Below are 13,958 nucleotides of genomic sequence, written 5' to 3'. Positions count from 1 at the left end.
GCTAATAAAATTTTATAGAAGGACATATCATGTCAATTCCATCTCTAATAACAATTATACAATGTTCGCAAACTTTGTAGATATAGTTAATATTCAATTATATCATAATGGTGTGGGATCTTTTTTTTACTAGCTTTAAAATGGTATAAATTTTTTTAGCCTTTTACTATAAATTTGGGATGTACTTTTTCGCATTACTTTAAATAGGTATGTACATGATATACACATACAAAAGTCTCAGTACAAAACTCAACTTAATGGATAAGATACAAAATAGAAAAATTAATATATATTGTGAATTTTCAATCGGTTTTTGAAAAATAATATGTGACAACAGTATTAGAAATAGGATTTTAAAACCCCTACAGTGACTATGAAAAATTCAAATAATTTTTGTAGGATCTGGGACATATAACAGGAAATTTTATGAAACCACATCTGAAATATTTTGCTGGTAACGGTGGAGTTTCTTTTAGAAAAAATATATACAATAACTAGACACAGTTCAAATGATAACCTAACAAACAATTTTATTAAAAATACCATTTGAAATATTGGGTACTATTAACAGCCTAATAGGCAATGTTAAAAATAACGATTTCTAGGGTGTGCCCCTCTGCCTAGAGCCTATGCGGGCCTAGGTGTTTTCTAAATATTTTCTAAGCATTTTTGCTGTATGTGCAATGCACTTTCTAATATACAAATTAACACAAAGATGGCTATACACATACCTTAGTTTCATACCATGATTTCCCTAGGATAACCTTATTCTTAGGATAAATTCTTGTTCCTTCAGTAAGTAAGAGAGAGGAGGATATGAGAAACTTCAAATGAAGTCACTATTGACATATTTATATTAAAACAAGGAACTAAAAGTAGAAAGTTATCTGAACGATTTCATACTCATCCATATGCCCATATTAGCAACAAAGAATAGCTGCTCCAAGCTCGACCAAATAACATATTTTGCATCGTAGAGACAAGTGAGATAGCACATTACAGCACATGACAAATTCATAAATAAAGTTAGAATCCAGAGTTCAGGTCAAAACACAAAAGAGACACACACACAACACAATTTAATAAATAAAACATAACATGATGACAAGACAAGTAAGAAAGACCACTGCAAATTAACCATCATCTTCATTTGATTTTTGGAATTGATTTTTTTTTGTTTCTTAGGCTCTGTTTAGTTCCCAAAAAATTTCCTACAGTTCCAATCACATCGAATCTTCGAACACATGCATGGAGCATTAAATGTAGTTGAAAAAATAACTAATTATATAGTATAATTGTAAATGACGAGACAAATCTTTTAAGCCTAATTAGTCCATGTTGGATATTAATTGCCAAATAACATTGAAAGTGCTACAGTTCCAAACCCAAAAATTTTGGCGAACTAACAGGGCCTTCCTTGTCATCTTTGAAATAAATTGGATGAAGACCAGTTTGTGGAGGCGGGTTGCAGTAAGCCTGTTTCTTTCTTAGTGTGTATCTCCAAATTAACCATGAGAATATACCGCCACTGTCTCTCTCGAAGCGTCCACCAATGGCACCGTCTTCACTATTGGAGCTTCTCACCAAGAGGGGTCTCCTTTCCTGCACAAAAAGTGTCGTTGCCGCTCCACACCAAGTCGGAGGGTCACACGATGAGTACACAAGATGCTTGCCGCAGCAAGACTTCTCTCAAGGGAGCTCTCGCAAGAACTAATCCCTATTACAAGCACTAAGCACTCTCACAAGTGTGCTTAAGCCTATATGATGTACAATGAAGCTCTATGGTGGTTGGAGATGTTCTTCAGGTGTAGTAGACTTTCAGCAACTCCAGCAACCTAAAATGACCTGGCCTTTGAGGTATATATAGGAAGCCCAAGCAAATATAGCCATTGGAAAAAAGCTGCCAGAAAAACACTTAACGTCGGTTAATCCGACGCACCTCCAAAAGCCATCGTCGGTTCAACCGGTGATACTAAACTGCCCGCCTCAAAAACTAGGCTACGTGTACGGGCAATCAACCGATGCTGCGTCGGTTTAACTGGTGAGTGTAATTGTCCTGTGAACTCTGAAAAACAAACTCTCTGGACAACTGCACCGACGTTCACCAAGACCCTATCGTCGGTTCATCCGGTGTATAGACTTTGCCTCAGCTTCTGGATCCATTGCACCGACGTATTCAATTTCATTAACGTCAGTTAAACCAGTGATACTAAAACTTTCTGGTTTGCTCCAAGTCAATGCACCGACGTATGTAACTATCTCATCGCCGGTTCAACCGGTGATACTAAAGTATCTCTGTCTTGATTTCTTTGACTTGGTTTTCTTCACGGTCTCTTCAATTTTTCGTCCTTTGGACTGAAGAGGTTTCAGGGCGCTGCCCTGAGACCCGCGAGGGGCGGCTTCCCCTCGACCCCCGTCCGCTAATCGGTTAGTGGAACCACCGTAGGGGCGGCCCTTCGGGCCTAGCTACGCCTATCTTCTCTTTGTCATCACTTGAACCTAAAAGCCTGAGAATAGTCATCTTTACACATATATTAGTCCAAGTTGTTGTGTGTGTCATCAATCGCCAAAACATTATATTGAAATATGGCATGAGAGGCCATTTTTGCTACACACACAACACAATTTAATAAATAAAACATAACATGATGACAAAACAAGTAAGAAAGACCACTGCAAATTAACCATCATCTTCATTTGATTTTTGGAATTGATTTTTTTTGTTTCTTAGGCTCTGTTTAGTTCCCAAAAAATTTCCTACAGTTCTAATCACATCGAATCTTCGAACACATGCATGGAGCATTAAATGTAGTTGAAAAAATAACTAATTATATAGTATAACTGTAAATGACGATACAAATCTTTTAAGCTTAATTAGTCCATGATTGGATATTAATTGCCAAATAACAATGAAAGTGTTACAGTTCCATAACCCAAAAAATTTCGCGAACTAAACAGGGCCTTCCTTGTCATCTTTGAAATAAATTGGATGAAGACCACTTTGTGGAGGCGGGTTGCAGTAAGCCTGTTTCTTCTCTTTGTGTGTATCTCCAAATTAACCATGAGAATATTACATTAAAATTCTGCAATTGTCTAAACAAATGTTGATTTTTGTATATGAAAGATGAGCTTAGGGACACCACTAGTTCGAAAGTACTCCAATTTCTTTCACAAGCAAATTAGTTTGATGTTAAAGAAAGGATGCTTGTAGCTAACCTTTCTTTCAGTTCCATAGAGCCTCCACCAAGATTTACATCCTGCTCTTTCATATTCTCATCACGATGACTTAAAGTCCGCACAATTGATGCAGATGTATACTCTACACAAAGCAATTTGCAATCCATAGGCACTAGACACTCTCCAACAATAACAATAATAAAAATCTATAAGAGCACTATAAGAGCCGAGACAACAAACAGAGAACTAACGGAGGAGGAAGGAGGTGTGCAGCAGCCAACAGAGGAGGGAGAGTAGTAAGGCAGAGTTTGTATTACCTTGGGCGTCGGCGCATCACGGCAGCCGGTGAGGAGCTTGGACCTCGGGACCACCCGGTACTAATGTGAATGTTTTAATTGGTTGGTGTTACTACCTGATACTAAATATACATACTGGTATTTTTGCGTGGATCAATAGCTCTTTTTCTAGTAGTGAGTGTATGATACTGCAATTTACCCCACATGGCTCAAAGGATATGTGGTGATGTAAATAGTATAGACGTTCTATACTTTTTTTATCGCCTTATAGAACTGTGGCTAAAACTAACAATAATTTTATCTATGATCAAATTTCTAATATATTTCAAAAAAGTTCACAATATTGATGTTCTATTTTCAAAACTAAAGCTCCATGTGTATGGGTAGGCTAATGAAATCTAACAATTGCTCCCTAGATAGTCTCGAATGCTCCCTCGCCTCACCCATATAAATAAGTTTAGTGTCCCATGTAAAATTATAAATAACAGAAAAAATAGTACTACATTATACAATATCTACATATGTTGATTGTTGTGTTATTGTTGGAATGTTATAAAGAGTCAATTAGTTGAACTGGTCTAAAATCAACTAGTAGTGTATCTTTTCTCTTCTTTTCTCTTCTCTTTATTTTACTGGTTAATATGAGTATATCTATCTTTATTTATTGTAATTTGCTTGGAATTCTACGTATTCCAACTAATAAAATACAAAATTGTGCAAATGTTTTCTATATGCACTATAAAGCTGTTATTTTTTACTAAAGGTACTTGTACATTAAATTAACTAATATGTAAAAGAAATATATTGACCAACACTAATATTTTTTGCCTACTAATAATTTTTTCTGCTGACGGCTTGAGAGTTGAGAATTGAGAGTCGAGGGCCATGGAGCCAGGCTTTTTTTACCGACCGGTGGGACAAAACCGCCGCCCACCGGTAGCGGTAAACCGGACTGGTTTGACCGGTTACCGGAAAAAACCGGCCAAATTCAAAATCCAAACCAAAAACTCATGTTCAACCGGTTCCTATCGGCTAGCCGACCGGTTTACCGGTCCGGTTTGACCGGTTACCGGTCGGTTTGAGTGATAACCGGCCAAATTCAAATTTTTTTCTTTTTTGATTTAAATTCAAATGCCGCAAAGTATACTAAATGAATGTTTGTATAACATGTTTTAACCTAAATGAACCCTCCAATCCTCTTTTGTAATACTTTTACATTGTATTTGTATACTTTTGTATGCACGCTTTTTTTTTGTTTAACTTCAAATGCTCGCAAAGTATACTAAATGAACGAATATTTGAAAAAAATTGACACCATTAGATTCATCGCAACTTGAAGTATTTTTAGAAATTTTTCATTTTTTGGAATTCAAATTTGAATTTTGAATTTGGGCCGGTTTGAAACCGGCCGGAACCGGAACATGTCCGGACCGGTTTGACCGGTTACCGGTAAAACCGGACCGGTTCCTATCGGGATTTTTAACCATGCATGGAGCACGGCGCCGGGGCACCCCATTTCTTCCCCCCACTTCCCGCAATGCAACCAAACCAACCCCCGAAAGACGAGAGGCCTCCCCACCTGACTGTCTTCCCAAATTCTTCCCCCCATACACCTCCCCAGTCACCGAAAGTCTTTGGTCTCCTGACTCCTTCAGGAGCTCTGGCGACTCGGAGTTTGTCCGAACCCCTGCATCTTGCGGGGATTTCGGATTGGTTTTCCCTCTCAAATCCTCTGATTTCTTTCCACAAATCTTAGTCTTAGCTTGTGCGTGGTCCCTCTGCTAGGAGAGCGAGGGGCATTTGGAGTGGAGGAGGCAGAGTTGGAGGAAGAGCTGCGGCGCTGGTGTGTGGTGCTTCACGAAGTGGTGGTTCCTGCTGCGGAAGCCGAGTGCTGGGAGTTGTGGTGGTGCGGACGTCGCCTGGCTGGGTGGGTGGAGGCGCGGGAGCCCGGAGGTGTTGGGGTCTGTAGGGTGGAAGTGGGGTGGAGGTCTACAGTTCAGCATTGATGGATAGGGGCAGGAAGAAGGGGGTTGAGGACCTGGAGGGGCTCCTGGGTGGTTTGAAGCTCTCTGAGGAAGAACAGAAGGCTGTCAAGGGTGCAAGGCAGGTGGAGCGAAGGGAGGCTGGCCGGCCCCTGCAGGCGGTGGGCAAGTTGTTCTCTTCAAAATCAGGTTATGCTGATGGTTTGGTTCCAACAGTGGGGAAGATATGGTGTCCCAGGGAGGGGATCCGGTGCAAGGAACTGGGCAACAATTTGTTCCTTTTCACATTTCTGCAGCCAGGTGGGAAGCGCAGGGCCATTATGGAAGGACCATGGGAGTTTGAGGGGATCTGTTGATAGTGGTGGATTTTGATGGCTCTAAAAGGTTAAAAGAATTGGAATTTGTCTCTGTTCCGATTTGGATCAGGGTTTTTGATCTGCCACTTGGTTTGATGAATGAGGAAACAGCACGAAGGATTGGTAATAAGGTGGGACGTTTCTTGGAGGTGGACATGGATGAGGATGGACTGGCTGTAGGGGAGTTCCTTTGCATTAAGGTGTTGCTTGATATTCGAAAACCTCTTTCTGCTAATTAAGGTGTCGCATTAAGGGGAGTCACCATGGAAGGGGAGGGATGGTGCAATATTAAATACGAGTTCTTGCCTAATTTCTGCTATGTGTGTGGTCACCTGGGTCATGTGGAAAAGGAGTGTGATGAAGGGGTGTGGCAGGAAGAAAGAAGGCAGTTTGGGGAATGGCTAAGGATGAACCCAATACGTAAGAAGGAGGGAAGGGGGAAGTGGTCAGAAGGGGGAGGCTCGAGTGGAAGTATCCAACAGCAAAAAGATGGAAGTGGGGGGAGGAGTTTAGGACATAAGGGATCCGGGAGTGCGGAGGCTTCAGGTAAATTTTCAGAGTTCAGAGAGGATAACCTGAGAGATGATGGTACTAGTCCTTTGAAATTGCAGTCTAGCGGAGACAGAGAGGGGGTCCAAAAAAAGCTGGTTTTTGAGAATGAGAAAATCCAAGAAGGGGAGCAATCTGATCCGAAGGTTCTGAATTATGCAAAAAATACAGAGGTGGCAATTGGGTCTCCGGGATTGGAGGAGAATGTGGTTCTCAATGTTGAAAAGCAATCTATTGGGGAGGGAAGGGCTGGTGAAATTCTTTCACAATCTGAAGTAGAGACGGAGGCTATTTTCAATATGGATGTCGATGAGAATGTGCAGGAGGCATCGGGGGGGTGGAGTAGTAGTGGTGCCCACTAATTCTAATTCCAATACAGCAGGAAAACAAGTGGGAGATGGCAGTAAAGGGGGAGGGGCTAAAGGGGTGTTGCATCTATCCTCAAAGAGACTGATTTTCAAGCAAAGGCCAAGATCTGATTCTACCAAGACAAGTGGGGTTCCAACAGTGGGTTTAAACAAGAAAAGACAAGGGCCTAATTCAGATGAAGAGTCTACAGCAGTAGGGAAGAAGCTGAAGGGTGGTGAGGGTGTTGGGGAGAGGTGTCTTTTGGAGGAAAATTTTGATGAAATGGTGGGGTTGCCTGAGCAATCCCGCCAGGCAAAATGAGGCTTATCGCTTGGAACTGCCGGGGATTGGGGAACGGCCCGGCAGTTCGTGGTCTTTTGGAAAACATGATGCAAAATGGATGGAAAGGTTTCGGTGGTATCTCCATATGCCAAATCTTTTTGTGAAGGACTGTGTTGGTTTGGGTGGGGGTTTGGCATTATTTTGGAGGAAAGGGATTGATCTCACTGTAAATAGTATGTCAAAGTACCATATTGATGCTACAATAAAAGAAGAGGATGGTTTGCTATGGCATTTCACTGGGATTTATGGTGAACCACGCAGTGAGGAGAAGGAAAAAACCTGGAGGCTTTTGAGGATTTTGAGAGATAGAAGTAATTTACCATGGCTCTGTTGTGGGGATTTTAATGAGATACTGTTTAATTGTGAAAAGGCTGGAGGGCAACCCAGATCTGAGAAAAGCATAGATAATTTTCGTCAAGCCCTGGTGGACTGTGACATGCATGATATTGGGTATGGGGGTGATATATTTACTTGGAGAAATCACCATCATAGGGCAGATAGGTATGTGAAGGAGCGTTTAGATTGAGCAGTGGCGAATAGTGAATGGAGAAATCATTTTCCCTTGGTTCGTGTTATAAATGGAGATCCGAGGCATTCTGATCATAGACCAATCATTGTGGAGCTGGGGGGAAGGGAGAAGAAGGAGTGGAGAAGGCCAATGGAAATTATGAAGAAATTTGAGGCACGGTGGCTAGAGGAAGAAGAGGGCCCAGCTAGAGTAGAAGAAGCGTGGTATAAGGCTTAGGAGTTGGGTGGCACTAGCTTAATGGAGATATAGAAGCAATTGTTGATTGATCTCTGGGAATGGGACAAGCATGTTTTAGGGGAGTTGGAGTGGAGAATAAAAGGGGTAAGGAGAGAGCTGGAGATTTGCAGATGTAGAAGCACCAGCCAAGAACAAGTTAACAAGGAACATGTATTACGCTACAAGTTGGAGAGGTTGTTGGACCAATAGCATATATATTGGAAGCAGCGAGCCCATTCTACTTGGCTGACCCAGGGTGATCGAAATACTAAATTTTTTCATGCCCAAGCTTCTGAAAGGAGAAAGAATAATCATATTGACAAGCTGTTGAAGGATGGGGGAGATGTGGTGGCGGGGAAATCTTTGAAAACTTTTATAGCTAACCAATATCAAGATCTTTTTATGTCTAATGCAGATGTTCAGATGGAGGAGGTGCTTGGGTGTGTCCATACACGGGTGTCACATGAAATGAATGAATGTTTGGAGGCTCCTTTCTCGGATGATGAAGTCTGGAAAGCTTTGCAAGAAATGGGCGATCTGAAGGCCCTAGGGGCTGATGGAATTCCGTCAATCTTTTACAAGAGGTTCTGGTCGCTGGTTGGGGACAAATTGAAGGAAGAGGTGCTCAGTGTGTTGAATGGAGGTCGTATGCCACGGGGTTGGAATGATACTGTAATAGTGCTGATTCCAAAAGTAAATAAACCAGAAAAACTGAAGGACCTGCGCCCCATCAGTCTATGTAATGTTGCCTACAAGTTGATCTCAAAGGCCATAGCAAATAGAATGAAAACAATCTTACCAGAAATTATTTCCCAATTCCAGAGTGCCTTTGTCCCAGGTCATCTAATCACGGATAATGTACTGGTGGCATATGAACTGACTCACTATTTAAAACAAAGAAGGAGAGGGAAAGAAGGGGTAGCAGCAATAAAATTGGACATGAGTAAAGCCTATGATCGAGTGGAGTGGATATTCTTGAAGAAAATGATGGAGAAGCTAGGTTTTAGTGAAAAGTGGATTAATTTGATTATGATGTGTGTTACGACGGTTTCCTATCGCATTAAGATTAATGATGAATACACAACAAATGTGACTCCACAAAGAGGGCTTCGGCAAGGAGATCCCCTCAGCCCGTATTTATTCATTATTTGTGCGGAAGCTTTGTTAGCCTTGCTGCAAAATGCTGAATCAGAAGGTAAAATTAAAGGAATCAAAATATGTGAGACAGCACCGAGGATAAATCATTTGTTCTTTGCGGATGACTCTCTAATCCTTATGAGAGCGCGAAAGGAGGATGCCAGTGAATTACAAAGAATCTTGCATGTTTATGAGAGGGCGTCGGGACAGCTGATAAATAGAGATAAGTCTTCAGTTTTATTCAGCCCAAATACAGATGTGATTTGCAAAGCCCATGTAAGGGAATAATTACATATTGGTTCAGATGCAAAAAGTGAGCGATATCTGGGTCTCCCTGTATCTATTGGCAAATCACGGAAGAAAGCGTTTGAATATATTAAAAGGAGAATATGGGGAAGAATTGAAGGATGGCAAGAGAAGTTGCTTTCTAAAGCGGCAAAGAGGTACTGATTAAAGCTGTGGCACAAGCTATTCCAACCTATGCAATGTCGTGTTTTGATCTAACCAAGGGATTGTGTGATGAACTGAATTCGCTTATTGGAAAATGGTGGTGGAATCAAAATGATAAGGAGAATAAGATCCATTGGCTGAGCTGGGACAAACTTTCCCAAAAAAGGATGGGGATTTGGGCTTTAGGGACTTGTATTTATTCAATTTGGCTATGTTGGCAAGGCAGGCATGGAGGATTTTGACCAATCCGGATTCCCTGTGCAGCCGGGTCCTGAAGGCAAAATACTTTGCTGATAGTACCATTTTAAAGTGTACAGCAAGGGATGGAATTTCATACACTTGGTGGAGTATTTTACAGGGGGTTGAAATTTTAAAAGAAGGAGTGATCCGGCGGGTGGGCAAAGGAACTTCTTTAGATATTTGGTCGGATCCATGGATTCCACTGGGGGTTACTCGTCGACCAGCCACCCCAAGGGGTTCTTCTTTACTCACAAAAGTGTCAGAATTGATTGATCCCTTAACTGGTTCTTGGGATGAATAGCTGTTGAATGACACTTTCTGGGAGGGAGATGCTGAAATTATTTTGTCAATGGCTACATATGACAACAGTGAAGACTAGCCAGCATGGCACTTTAATCCTAAAGGGGACTTCTCTGTAAAATCTGCGTACAAGCTGGCTGTTAGCAAAAGAGAGCAAGATAAGGTAAGGGATGCATCGAGATCAAATGCTAATGACTCAGGTGTGGGCAGATTCGAATGGAAAAGGATTTGGAAACTGCCTCTCCCAAACAAAGTGAAAATGATTATATGGAGACTAGCACACAATAGCTTGGCAGTTCGAAGAAATATTGCTAGAAGAGGAATGAAAAATGAAACAATCTGTCCTATGTGCAGGAGATTGGACGAGGATTGTGGCCATCTTTTTTTCAAATGCCAGGGCGTTAAGGAAGTTTGGCGATTATTGGAAATGGAACATATTAGAACTCTCCTGGTGGAATGTAAATCAGCAAAGGAGACAATTAAAGAAATTTGGAAAATGGATGAAGATACACAACAGAAGGTATGGGTTCTGTTATGGAGGTGGTGGTCGGCTAGAAATAAGGTTAATGCTAGAGACAAAAGGCTGTCAGCTCAGGAAATAAGCTCGCTTGTTACCTTTTTTGTGGCTGATTTTGAAAAACTAAGGAAGAAGGAAACAGAAAAAGGACAAAAAAAGGAACACAAATGGGAACCTCCACAACCTGGATGTTATAAGATTAACATCGATGCAGCTTTTCGGGCCAAATCAAACACTGGTGGATGGGGTTTTGTAGCAAGAGATAATACTGGTGAGTTTTTAGAAGGAGGTTGTTGTTGACACTAATTTGCGCCAACACACTCAAATGCGCTAGAACGCGCGTTGATCGTCGACACGATCTTCACCAACGGGCTCCCTGCGCACAGACCGGTCAGACCAGTTATGGCGACCAGTCAGACCGGTTCTACATAGAACGCCGCGAAGACCTAAAACCTCGAGCTCGGGAGGGACCCCATCAGAGCTCGTGGATCTAAGGTTGCTCTGAGGTTGGCAGGCTACTCAAAACACCCTCGAATGCCGTAGAGACGAGCGAAGAATAGCAGATGAGATTGGAAAAGTTAGGGTTTGGAGGAAAAAGTAAAGGATAAATGTGTGAATCGATTGGGATTACCCTCAATCGGCCATGACCCTTTATATTTATAGGGTGGGGTGGACTTATCCCGCAAGAAATCCTGTTTACAGATCTAAATCTATGAAAAACCCTAGTTGTACTCGGACTCTACCTGGACCGGTCAGACTGGTCGGTCCCTGCCGGACAGGCCACAATGCCTAGACCGGTCAGACCGCTCGGTCAGACCGGTTGGTGCCAATTTTGGCTGTCAACATATGCCCCCCTATTTTTTTTGATAAAGCTTGCTTGCCAAAAAACATTCTTCTGAGCCAAAATTGTCTAAGGGCGATGATTAACACTACATCGGCCATTTTTTGTACTAAAGGCGATAAACAATTATCGGCCATGTTTTTCTCAAGTCGATGTTGAAACAACTTGTTTGGGCCGCCACACCTTCTTCATTGTCGCTGACGTCTTTGGCACGGCCTCCACTTGTTGTTCCATTGTTTCCTTCTTGCGCATACGTTGCAGCCTTCGCTTCTGAGTATGAGACAAGCCTGAGGGACACTACCTCGGCTGTAAATACTTTGAATCTTGCTCCTTGCTCTTCTCATTCTCTTTGCTGCAATCAACATCTTGACTCGATTGCTCTTGATGTCTCGACGATGATCCCGTATCCTTGACTTCGCTTGGTCGCCCCTTCTGTCTCTGAGCACTCCCTTCCTTCTCATATTTAGCCAAGAGTTCCTTAAAACTCGGCCTTGTCTTGATTTTAGAGGAGTTCCCAGATTTACTGGGCGCACCAGTCAGACCAGTCCCACGACCGGTCAAACCGGTCGAACCGGTCAGACCGCCGCTGTGGCCGATCAGACCGGTCGACTTGTTGTCGGCCTTCTTCTTCTTGTCTTGCCCCCCCGAGTGTTTTTTGCCTTGAGGGATCTTCTGTGCCAGCTTCTTTTCAGGTCTTTCATCACCAATAACTACATTCTTCCCCTTGGTTGATTTGGATTGACTCGGCCGAACTAGCACTTTAGGATTATTCAATTCCAACACATACACTGGGAAAGGATTCTGATCAACCTCAGTAGATGCATCCAAGGAGGTAGAAGCGAAGTCGATCTCCTTGATCTTGGTGACTTTGCCGCGTCGATCGACCTTGATGCTCGCAAGCGCCGCTTGTAGATCTTCTTCATTGCGCTTCTTCTTGCGCTCCTCCAGTAGTAGACGAACGTCCTCCGGAAGATGCTCATATGTCGAAGGGGTGATGTTCTCCTTGTCGATTTCTTGAGTCAAAACAGCCCCAATGACATTGTCTTCAGCAGCCACATAAAGCCTGAAAGGAACCCCTCTCCTAGACGCCATGAGCACAGATGGTGAAGACAAATAAACCAAAGACCTCTTACTGTTTTGCCCCCAAGTAAATTCGGTTTCATTCTTTAACCGAAGAATAGAAGTAAGAGCATCGATATACCTCATTAGAAACAATTTACCATTTTTTAGCTCGAATTGAAAAAACTTCTAATTCGGCTTTTATTTGTTGATATTACAATTTCAACCGACTCAACACTTCAAGAACATTATCAAAGTCTTGAGCGCCCCTTGCAAACTGATCCGTTGTACAGAAACTTCATGAGGTAAATCATTAGTTGCCAATATTTTGCCCCCCGAGCACTTAAATATCATCGAGCTCCATATTGCTGTGCTTTTGATGTAGCCTCATGACCCACTAGCTCCTCATTGCCTAGTACCAAAAATGCTAGCGGTGTTTCTCTATCGTAAGGAACCGAAACGGGCGTTGCCAATTCGGCTTTCTGCTTTGATGTGACCTCAACCGGTCTGACCGGTTGCTCTGGGCAGTCAGACCGGCCGCTTGTACCGGTCAGACCGATCTCCTGAGGCGGTTCGACCGGTCGTGCTGGCTGGTCAACTGCTTTGACCCTCCATACCTTGCCTTGAGGGACCATTGGTCTGTAGTGGTTGGATTGTTTGTCCCTCGGCCTCTTGAACTCTTTTTCCTTCTTCTCCTGAGCACGTAGATGCTGCAGCTTCCTTCTTTGAGTACGAGTCAACCCTGAAGGACACCTTCTTGGTTGAAAGTACTTTGATGTCGAGTTACTGCTGCTAGCCTTATGATCATTAGCCATGATCGGCTTTTGGATAGAAGGATTGACCGATTTACCAAAAACCATCAGTCTTGTACCCGCATTATTGACAACCACTTTGATATTGCCGATTTGCACAACATCATCGGCTTTAGCTTTCTCTGGATCAATAGTGGGTTGTACCTCTTCTTTCTTCTCCTTGACACGGTAAACCTGTCTTGGAGAATGAGTTTTGTCCGGTCTCTGATGAGACCGATCTGACCGGTCAGTGGCGACCGGTCTGACCGGTGCAGGCTGCCGCCTCTGACCTGATTGGTGGGGTCCCAATTGGTCGTGCAACCTTGCCGAACACAGGCCTTCTGTGATCCTCCTCCCTGTGGTGAGATGGTGGGTATAGCATCGGATAACAATACATCCAAATTCCTTCATGCCCCCATGTAGGACAAGAAAAACCCGATGCCGGTGACGCCCATGGCGTGGTAGTACACATCATTTGAGGAGGGAATGCTGTAGTGCTGTCACCCCTACGCTTGCTGGATTCTCCCCTAGGAGAAGAACGCTTTCCTTGACGCGGAGGTGAATTTGGTTCTTTTTTAGTGGCCGATCTTTTGGAACGACCTTTGTGTACTTGTGCAGTAGCTGAGCGAAGGTGAGTTTCTGCTTTGTAGAACTCCCCTGCACCTTCGACTTATTAACCTTCCCAGTACTTTCTTTCGGGTGCTTAGACTTGAAAGCTCTGGGTCGGCTTTTTGCCTGACCGGTCTGACCCAAACTCACCAAGGAGTCTTCTCCATCATCACTTCCCTAGCCTGAATCTTGTCATTGATATTTTTCGACCTTGGCTCA

The sequence above is a fragment of the Panicum virgatum genome, chromosome 1N (assembly GCF_016808335.1).
Source record: "Panicum virgatum strain AP13 chromosome 1N, P.virgatum_v5, whole genome shotgun sequence".
NCBI lineage: Eukaryota > Viridiplantae > Streptophyta > Magnoliopsida > Poales > Poaceae > Panicum > Panicum virgatum.
This window is presented reverse-complemented; position numbering follows the sequence as displayed.